The 8930-nt window shown below is 16.6% G+C and overlaps 42 annotated features.

Moving 5' to 3' along the window:
* The first annotated feature begins 30 nt into the window (after positions 1–30).
* Positions 31–75: a sequence feature (AT_rich).
* A 71-nt stretch (positions 76–146) lies between these two features.
* Positions 147–192: a sequence feature (AT_rich).
* A 50-nt stretch (positions 193–242) lies between these two features.
* Positions 243–424: a microsatellite.
* A 70-nt stretch (positions 425–494) lies between these two features.
* Positions 495–610: a sequence feature (AT_rich).
* A 67-nt stretch (positions 611–677) lies between these two features.
* Positions 678–971: a repeat region.
* Positions 950–1544: a repeat region.
* Positions 1425–2221: a repeat region.
* Positions 2222–2353: 132 nt separating this feature from the next.
* Positions 2354–2492: a microsatellite.
* Positions 2493–2528: 36 nt separating this feature from the next.
* Positions 2529–2711: a microsatellite.
* A 389-nt stretch (positions 2712–3100) lies between these two features.
* Positions 3101–3137: a sequence feature (AT_rich).
* A 226-nt stretch (positions 3138–3363) lies between these two features.
* Positions 3364–3436: a sequence feature (AT_rich).
* Positions 3437–3598: 162 nt separating this feature from the next.
* Positions 3599–3643: a sequence feature (AT_rich).
* A 553-nt stretch (positions 3644–4196) lies between these two features.
* Positions 4197–4231: a sequence feature (AT_rich).
* A 138-nt stretch (positions 4232–4369) lies between these two features.
* Positions 4370–4508: a microsatellite.
* Positions 4509–4516: 8 nt separating this feature from the next.
* Positions 4517–4662: a microsatellite.
* Positions 4663–4776: 114 nt separating this feature from the next.
* Positions 4777–4951: a microsatellite.
* Positions 4842–5026: a microsatellite.
* Positions 4984–5140: a microsatellite.
* Positions 5141–5267: 127 nt separating this feature from the next.
* Positions 5268–5336: a sequence feature (AT_rich).
* A 14-nt stretch (positions 5337–5350) lies between these two features.
* Positions 5351–5410: a microsatellite.
* Positions 5411–5727: 317 nt separating this feature from the next.
* Positions 5728–5901: a microsatellite.
* A 6-nt stretch (positions 5902–5907) lies between these two features.
* Positions 5908–5959: a sequence feature (AT_rich).
* Positions 5960–5981: 22 nt separating this feature from the next.
* Positions 5982–6022: a sequence feature (AT_rich).
* A 22-nt stretch (positions 6023–6044) lies between these two features.
* Positions 6045–6214: a microsatellite.
* A 9-nt stretch (positions 6215–6223) lies between these two features.
* Positions 6224–6305: a sequence feature (AT_rich).
* A 235-nt stretch (positions 6306–6540) lies between these two features.
* Positions 6541–6631: a microsatellite.
* Positions 6632–6722: a microsatellite.
* A 2-nt stretch (positions 6723–6724) lies between these two features.
* Positions 6725–6904: a microsatellite.
* Positions 6905–6934: 30 nt separating this feature from the next.
* Positions 6935–7085: a microsatellite.
* Positions 7086–7208: a microsatellite.
* Positions 7209–7259: a sequence feature (AT_rich).
* Positions 7260–7281: 22 nt separating this feature from the next.
* Positions 7282–7404: a microsatellite.
* A 6-nt stretch (positions 7405–7410) lies between these two features.
* Positions 7411–7464: a sequence feature (AT_rich).
* A 15-nt stretch (positions 7465–7479) lies between these two features.
* Positions 7480–7659: a microsatellite.
* Positions 7660–7663: 4 nt separating this feature from the next.
* Positions 7664–7834: a microsatellite.
* Positions 7666–7757: a microsatellite.
* Positions 7835–8022: 188 nt separating the features above from the next.
* Positions 8023–8078: a sequence feature (AT_rich).
* Positions 8079–8258: a microsatellite.
* Positions 8159–8324: a microsatellite.
* Positions 8254–8411: a microsatellite.
* A 6-nt stretch (positions 8412–8417) lies between these two features.
* Positions 8418–8490: a sequence feature (AT_rich).
* Positions 8491–8824: 334 nt separating this feature from the next.
* Positions 8825–8876: a sequence feature (AT_rich).
* The last annotated feature ends 54 nt before the right edge of the window (positions 8877–8930 follow it).

Raw genomic sequence — 8930 nt, 5'->3', positions numbered from 1 at the left:
TATAACAAATGAAAACATTTCATATCATTCATTAATTTAAAAGATGTTATATTATAGAAATTATTATAAATATTACAGACCCTGAATTATTATTTAATCTCATAATAATTACATTATTAATTGATGTTTTATTTCATTCTCATAAGTATTTTTATACTTTATTTAATATATTAGAATTATTATAGAAATTAACGCATAACAAAATACAATGAGTATTAGTCTAAAGAAAGTATAAGAAATGATAGAAATAATGATAAAGAAATGTATGATAAAAGAATAAAGAAAGGAATATATAAAGATTAACAATAAAGAATGAAAATATGATATAAATGAAATAAAAGAAAGAATAATAATAAAATAAAAATTAAGATAAACTAGAGAAATAACATAAGTAGAAATAATCAATATAATATTAACAATAAAATAGATGTGTAATGTTTCATTAAAAATTTTGATAATTTACAAATAAATTCAGCAATAGAACACAGATAATGAATATTAAAATATGATATCAAATCTTTTATATAAGAAATTATTGTAGTATATTAAAATTAACTTTTTAATTATAAATTCTTTACAAAAAAAATACATTAAATAAATAGAATATAATGAATCACTGAAATAATCATTCTTAATAATCATGAAAAATCAAAAGTTGATACATATATTAATTGACTTTTTTATAATCTATTATTATTATTATTATTATTATTATTATTATTATTATTATTATTATTATTATTATTATTATTATTATTTATTGTTGTTTATCTTATATCATTTATTTATTATATGTTGTATTGATATTTAACAATGTTAATATGAAATAAATAATAACGAATGAATATAAAAGAAGAATAACAATAAATTGATGTAAGAATATAACATAAAGAATAAAAGAAGAAATATATAATAGATACAATGATAATGGTATTGTTAATAGAAGATGAATAAACAATAATAAATAAAAACATTTCATTTCAATTACAATGATTTGTTGTGTGTGAAATTTGTTTTTCTACAAAGAGCATTTGATATTCTTTTATATAAAAATGAATCTTGTTGATACCATGACATTGTTTTCTTATTTTCTTTAAAAGTACCAATATCACTATATCCATTTCCAAATTTAAACAAACAATTATCTGATTGATTATATAAATAAAATGCACACTCTGGATCATTAATATCAAATTTCATCATTCCTTGTATTCTTCCTTTTGATTTTAATGAAAATAAAAATGATTTTGGGTCATTTATATAACCAAGTTTATCAATTTTCATATTAATTTATCCTCCAAATTTATTTCTATTTGAATCTTCAATAATAATTATTATATGTTCTTTATTCTTTATTCTTTCTTCAAATATTTTTTGTATCTTTACTCCATTCACAATATCAAAATCAATCATACATTAAATACTTTTCTATTTGTCTATTCTTCTAGTTGTTGAATTTTTCTATTATTATCATTCTTTCTATTTTTTTTCCTCTCTAAATAATCATTGTAATATGTTTCCCTTTCTTGTTTCTTTTTGTTAAATCTTCTTTTAATTTTATCTTTTTCTTCTGGTGTTCTGAATATTTTATTTTTCATTATCATTTCTTCAATTGAAATGATTTTATTGATTATTTCATTCCGTGTTTTACTTAGTATTTCAGAATCTGAATTACATTCTTCTATTATTTTGTTCATTTGACTCTTTATTATTTCTATTGTTTTATTTGTTTCTTGACTTTTTGTTATTATTAGTTTTCTTCTTCTTTCTGTTTCATCCATCAGTTATTCCTTCTCTTGTTTTAATAGCTTCTGAATATGTTTCATCTGGTTTTATTTCAAATATTTCATTTTAATACATCCTAAATAATAATGATAATGTTTATTAATATCAACAATTGATTGTTGAATATTTGGAAGTGTTTCTATTTCTTCTTTAAAGAAATGAGTGTTCTTATTTATTAACTCTTCCATTTTAATTTAATGAATATCAGATCAAAATCAGATGATTAAATAATTAAATATACTTTATAACATTTCATTTTATTTATTGTTATAATAAATGTTATTTCATTTTTATTGTTTTAAATAACAATAATAAAAACAAGAAAATAGAAAATAATAAAATAATAAATAACAAAACATCTCATCATAATTAATGATAATATCACATAATAATGATAGAAATGAAAATGACAATGAAATAAAAACAGAAACAAAAAACACCTACACAACCAGTTATAAAAATGATAAACAAATGATGATAAACAATAATAGCAGTAAAATAAAAGAATGAAAAAGTAGAAGTGATAGAGAAATAAGAGTAATAACATTATATGAATCAATGAGACACTTGAGATAAGACAAAGAAAGAGAAGAAGAAAATAAGTGAAAAATCAAAACTAAACCAAATAACAATAAGATGAAATAACAATAAGAAAATAATATACAACAAGAATAGCAGTACCAAATAATAACAATACAACAAGATGATAAAGAAATTTATCAAAGATTAGAGAGACAATACATAATAATAACAACATCAACATTGAATATGAAAATGAAAGTACACAATGAAAAAATAAAAATATAAAGAATAAAAAGAAATGAATATAACAAACAATAATAAATAAAAACAGAATAATAAAATTCAGACAAAGAATAATAATGCAATAAAAAAGAAAAAAATAATTATCAAATATTAAAATAAAACATTGTGTTAATTTGCTGATTAGGTATTATAAATTAATAGTGAATAAATGACAAGAATATGATATATTTATTATAAGATATGGAAAATAATGAAATAGATTTATATCAAGAAAAGATATAATGATAAGAAATAACACTAAAGAAATATAACATGAAAGAGTAAAGAGGTCAATAGAAATAAACCAATGAAATAGAAAATATCAAGAACAAATATTAAAAATAAAAAGTAATTGTAAGTAACGAAATAATAATGTGATAAAAGTATCCGAATAACAATAACATAAATAAGATAAGTTGAAAATAACCAAATCATAAAAGAAATTGAATTGAAGATGTTAATAATATATCATTACACTTACGTGTTATTTATTTTATGTAAAACATTCAAGTAATAATTTTGAATAAAGATTATATTATTTATTAAAAGAAGTAAGATAGTAAATGAAATATTATTATACCATAATGAATAATAGAAACAATTATTAGTTGAAATGGTATTTAAAATACAAGGATTTATGATTATTACGAGTTATGCTATTCTATAAAATGAACACTTAATTAACATATTCAAATCTAAATTAAATGAAAGATTAAAGTTAGAGATTGATAGAAAATAATCCAATAAAGAAGAAAGAGAAATATGTTGAACAAGTAATATATAAAGATTTTATTAAAAATAATCAAGATATTAGTATAAAATGACAAAAATAAAATGTTAAATTATTCAATAGGACTCCTGTTTAATGATATAAAACTGACAATAATTCATTGTTATATTACATAATATAAAAGGTTCTAGTAATATAAAATAAATAGAAATAATAAAGAAAGATAAAGTACATGAAATAACTTATAATTATACATTGATATTGGTAAATGTTAAACTGATTTATATTAAAAGTTTGAAATAAAATACAATTATTTTTTTTTTTCTGATGAAATGACAAACAATAAGTTTTATTGATTTAACAATATTATGAATGTTTATTTCACTTGTTTACTTTTTTCTTTCATAGTTAAAGGATTTGATCAAACAAGGTATATAACTTTATTTGTATTTATAGTAGTAATGTGTGAACTATGACAATTTAAATGTTCAATAATATCATAAGTCAATGTATCTATTTTACAACTAGCAAAATCGAATTTAGCATAACCCCATCAATAATTAAATTATCACACCCAACACTAGTTAAACAATTAAGTTGTATTTTACTTTAAAGGTTTTATCTTAGAATTTGTTACAACAAAACTCTGAAATGAATATTCTCTAAAATCTAATTCTGTTATTACCTAAATTAAAATGAAACAATTTATTTTCAAGTGAAAATTAATAATGTTTCATCATAATAAACAATAACCATTTGAATCAAATAACATTCTTCAATATTCAATCATACCATTTCTTATTAAATAATAACCAACACAAATCATTATAATATTGAATGTTGAATATATTACTAAATATATTGTTATTATCAGATGATAATTAATGAATTAAATTTTGATTTTATTTTAATGATAGTGTGTAGTGTTTCTGAAATAATACATTTGAATTATAATGAAATTGAAGAATGTAATAAATAAATGATAGAAAAGAATTGAATGAAAAGAATGAATAAAAATTAATAACCAGTTATTATATTGTTCGTTATATGATGAAAATAAATAAATGAAATAAAATTATCAAATTATAAAAACATTAATTAAAACATATTAATGAAATAAAATAATCATAATTAAGTAAAAAGTAAAATGAAATGATAATTAAAATTATTTGAATTAAAATTTAAATTATTTCTTTATTATTCTTATTATCTTTTCTTTTATTCTCTTTCTTTGTATTTATATTATTCTATGTTTTTCTTATTTTATTCTTTCTATTCTTTAATTTCTTTATATTTTATTTCTTTTCTATTTATTATTATTTGTCTTTATTTCTTATTCTATTAGATACTTTAAATATAATATTTCTAGAATACTACCATAAACTATATCTATCTTCTTGTAATAGTTGTTTCCCAACCATTTATAAAATGAATTGGTTGTATTATTACGTAAAACAGTTTGTATGTTTATTTCTTTCTTTTTTTCTGTTTAAATACCTTTTTCTAACCCTTGTTATTATTCTTTTATTATTATTTTACTATTCAATTTTATTATTATTTTATGGTTTTATATTTGTTTTATATTCTTATCAATTCTTGTTTTCTTTATTATCATATGTTTCATTCTTATTTATCCATTCTTTAATACTTCTTTCTATTTCTACTTTATTCACTTATTCTTTGTTTATTATCATTTATTATTATTTTCTCATTATTTAGTTGGTTTATTATCATTTTATTCTTTAATTAAATGATGTTGATTGGTTATTGTTTTGTTTTCATGTAATTAATAATGTTATCTTCATATTCATTCATTTCTTTTATCATCTTCATCACTAACACTGAATAACAAATAATAATAAAAGAAAGAATATAAAATGAAATCACAATGACAATTATATAATAATATAATGAATGTGATTACAATTTAAAAGAATTTAAGAACATGAATATAAATTCATTATTATTATATTCATTATATTTCATTAATTATTTTATTCTGTTTATAATTTAAATTGATTATCAATTATCATTTATTTATTATATTTCTTTATTATTTATTATTTCATTTTATCATTATTTATTTGTTTAAACAAGAAGATATGTTAATTATTTAAATATTGTTAATGGAGATTGAAGTGGATAAGGAATAGAATGTAAGTATAAGTAAAAAATGATAATATGAATGAATAGAAATAATGAATAGGATAAATAAGAAATTCTTTCATCTTTCCTAACTCTTACACATTTAAATAACATAAATATGGTTAGTGCTAGTAATGCACACAAAACACTGTTCTGCAATAAACACTTTTGTATTATTCTTTGCTCTATTGATCAACTTTAGTCTGGTAATAAACTCTCTTCTCTCTTATTTATCTGGTTGAGTTCTTTTCTTTCTTTTATTTAAATAAACACAACATTACAAAATAAGAAATAAACACAAGAATAATAACAAAATAAAATATAATCAACAATAACATCAAATTATATAACCAAGAAACAAAACATAAAATATGAAATAAAACAAGAAATGATAGACAACTAAAAAATAGAATAACTAATATACAAACAATAAAACATGATTGATAATATTATTAATCAAAAGAATAAAGAATAATAAATGATAATAATTAATAAGGGTATGAATGAATAAATTGTGAATAAAATATAATAATGTAATATTCATATATTTAAATATAAGATACTTATGAATAATAATCAGTTATTTCTTATATTTTTATGTATTCTTTATTTCATGTATTCTTTCCACTTTTATTATTTGTTACTTCTTTTATCTTTTGTTTCTTCTTTATCATCTTTTATTATATTCATACATTTTATTAAATCTTTTATTTAACTTTATTTAAAATCTTAATATATATTTATTCTTTTCCAAATATCTTTTATTAATAATAATGAATGAAACAAAATTACAATAAATAAAATAGAAAGTATTTTAAAATACAAATGAAATATATTATTTGACAGTTATATTCTTATTCTTTTATTATTAGTTCTTATTCTATCACCATTTCACTTGTTTTTATTTCTATTAATTATTTCATTTATTTTTGTCATTTCTTTAAATAATTTCAACAACAAATTATTGATTGAAATCAATAATTTATAGAAATGATTGAATATTTATTATTCAATTTATTCATTGATCATGTAAATTATTACAATTATTTTATGTTTCAATTAGTATCATTGTTACATTATTTTTATTATATCTTTGTTTTTGTATTTTTGTTATTTATATTATTTTATTTTTTGTGTTTATTTATTCTTATTTTTTGTGTTTATTTTATTCTTTTTTATCATATTTATCATTTATATATGTTATATTTGATTTTATTAATTATATTAATTAATATTTTATTAATATAAATATTATGTTTATTATTTTATTATTTATTTATTTTTATTTTATCTTTTCTTATTATTCTTTTATTATTTTATGTTTATTATATTTTATTTTTTTATTTCTTTTTCTATCTATTTTTCTATTATTTTTATTTATTATATATATTTCTTTTATTCTTATTCTGTTATTATTTATATTTTTTATCTTTTTTATTTATTCGATTGTTTAATAAAAAATATATTCAATTTTATTATTTGTTTATTATTATTATTTATTTATATTTATATATTAATTTGATTAATATATTTGTATTATATCATTTTTATATTTATTATTATTTATATTTTGTATTATTATTTATTTATTATTATCATTTTTATTTTTATTTATCATTTTATATTATATTATTCAATATTTCATGAATTTAATATTTATTATGAAATCATTTATTAATTATTTCATTTTATAATGATATATTAATTAAATTATTTTGTTATATCACATTGATTATTCAATATTTAATAATAGAAATTAATGATATAAGATTAATATAATAGATATAAATAAAATGATGAATATTGAAACAATCATTTAAAATCAAAAATAAATAATAAGAAATAAGAATATAATATAAATAATAAAGAATAAAGAAAGATAATAAAAGAAATAAATAATAAATATAAATCAAATGATAATAATAAAAACAAATAATAAATAAATGATAAATAAATAAGAATAATCAAAAATATATTAATATTAAAAATTAAAATTAAATCAAATCAAAATAATCAAAACAAGAAATGAAAATAAGAATCAAATGAAAATAAATAAAATAGAAAAATAAGAAATAAAGAAATAATAAGAATAAAGAAGAAGAATAAGAAAGAAAAGAAATATAAATAATAATAATAATAAATTAAAATAAAATAAGAAATGAAAAATACAATAATAATAATAAATAATAAAAATATGAAACAATAAAGATAATAATAATATAAAATGATAATATTAAAGAAATTATTAAAATATAAAATAAAGATAAAAGAAAACAATGAAATATAGAATAAATTCATTTTAATATAAATCATTTAAATAATTAAACAATAAAATTATTTCATAATATTGAATTATTTCATAAATATAATGAAGAAGATGAAATATTTAATGACGGAGGAATATTTGAAAAAATAAATGGTATGAAGTAGATTATTCAAGACATTTATAAGAAAGAGAAGAATTGAATGAATGCAAAAATAGAGAACATATAAATGATGGTCTGAACATAATACCACTAAAAGTCAATTAATTGGATGAATTGTTATATATGTGTCTCATATAATTGTAAATCAAATAATGAATATATAAAATTATATGTATTTTGTTTTTTTTATAATAACAAAAAACAAAAAGAATATAGAGAATAAAATATAAAATAAATAGGAATAAACAATTATAATAAGCTTCTTAATATAAATATAAAAAGAATAAAAAAAATTAACACATTGATAATGATAAAAGTAGATATGTAAATAAACAATTCGAAAATGGAATTTAAAGTATCAATAATAACACAGCAGATAATTAAATAAATAAAATATATTAAAAATAAAATATAATTGAAAATAAAAAAGTAAAACGACAAAATTATTAAATAATAAGTAAATCACAGGGAAACAAAATAAGCGAAGAAATTATGCATTTAAATAAAATGATCAAATGAAAATGGTGTAATATATTTTTTGAATATTAGATTATTCTGTTTTATATTATTTTCTCTTAAAAATATAAAATAAAATAAAAAGTAGGTAAAATATGAAATCTATAACAATCAGTTGACATTTTGTAACTTCTTGTATTGAGTATGATGTATCTTGATTTGTTGAGTATATTCATTCATAAATTTGTTCATTTTATATTATTCTTTATTTCATTTACCTTCAATTCTATTTTAATGTGAAAATATCATTATGAAAAATAATAAAGAAGAACATTATGTTAATTCAAATTTATAATGTTAGTTATGAATAACATTGATTATATAAATATGAATATCAATCGTATTGTTATTAATGTGTAAATATGTTCCATTTCATTTATCACATTGATGAGATATCATAATGATATGTTAATAGATGTTATTATTTATTTATTTAAATGATATATTATTGATATGAAATTAAATTATATCACATATGATATCATGATGATGATGATATATACATGTAAATTATTATATTATCA

The sequence above is a fragment of the Entamoeba dispar genome, genomic scaffold (genome assembly GCF_000209125.1).
Source record: "Entamoeba dispar SAW760 scf_1105229459009 genomic scaffold, whole genome shotgun sequence".
NCBI classification, from domain to species: domain Eukaryota; phylum Evosea; order Mastigamoebida; family Endamoebidae; genus Entamoeba; species Entamoeba dispar.
The sequence above is the reverse complement of the archived record's forward strand: the minus strand, read 5'-3'. Positions and strand labels throughout refer to the sequence as shown.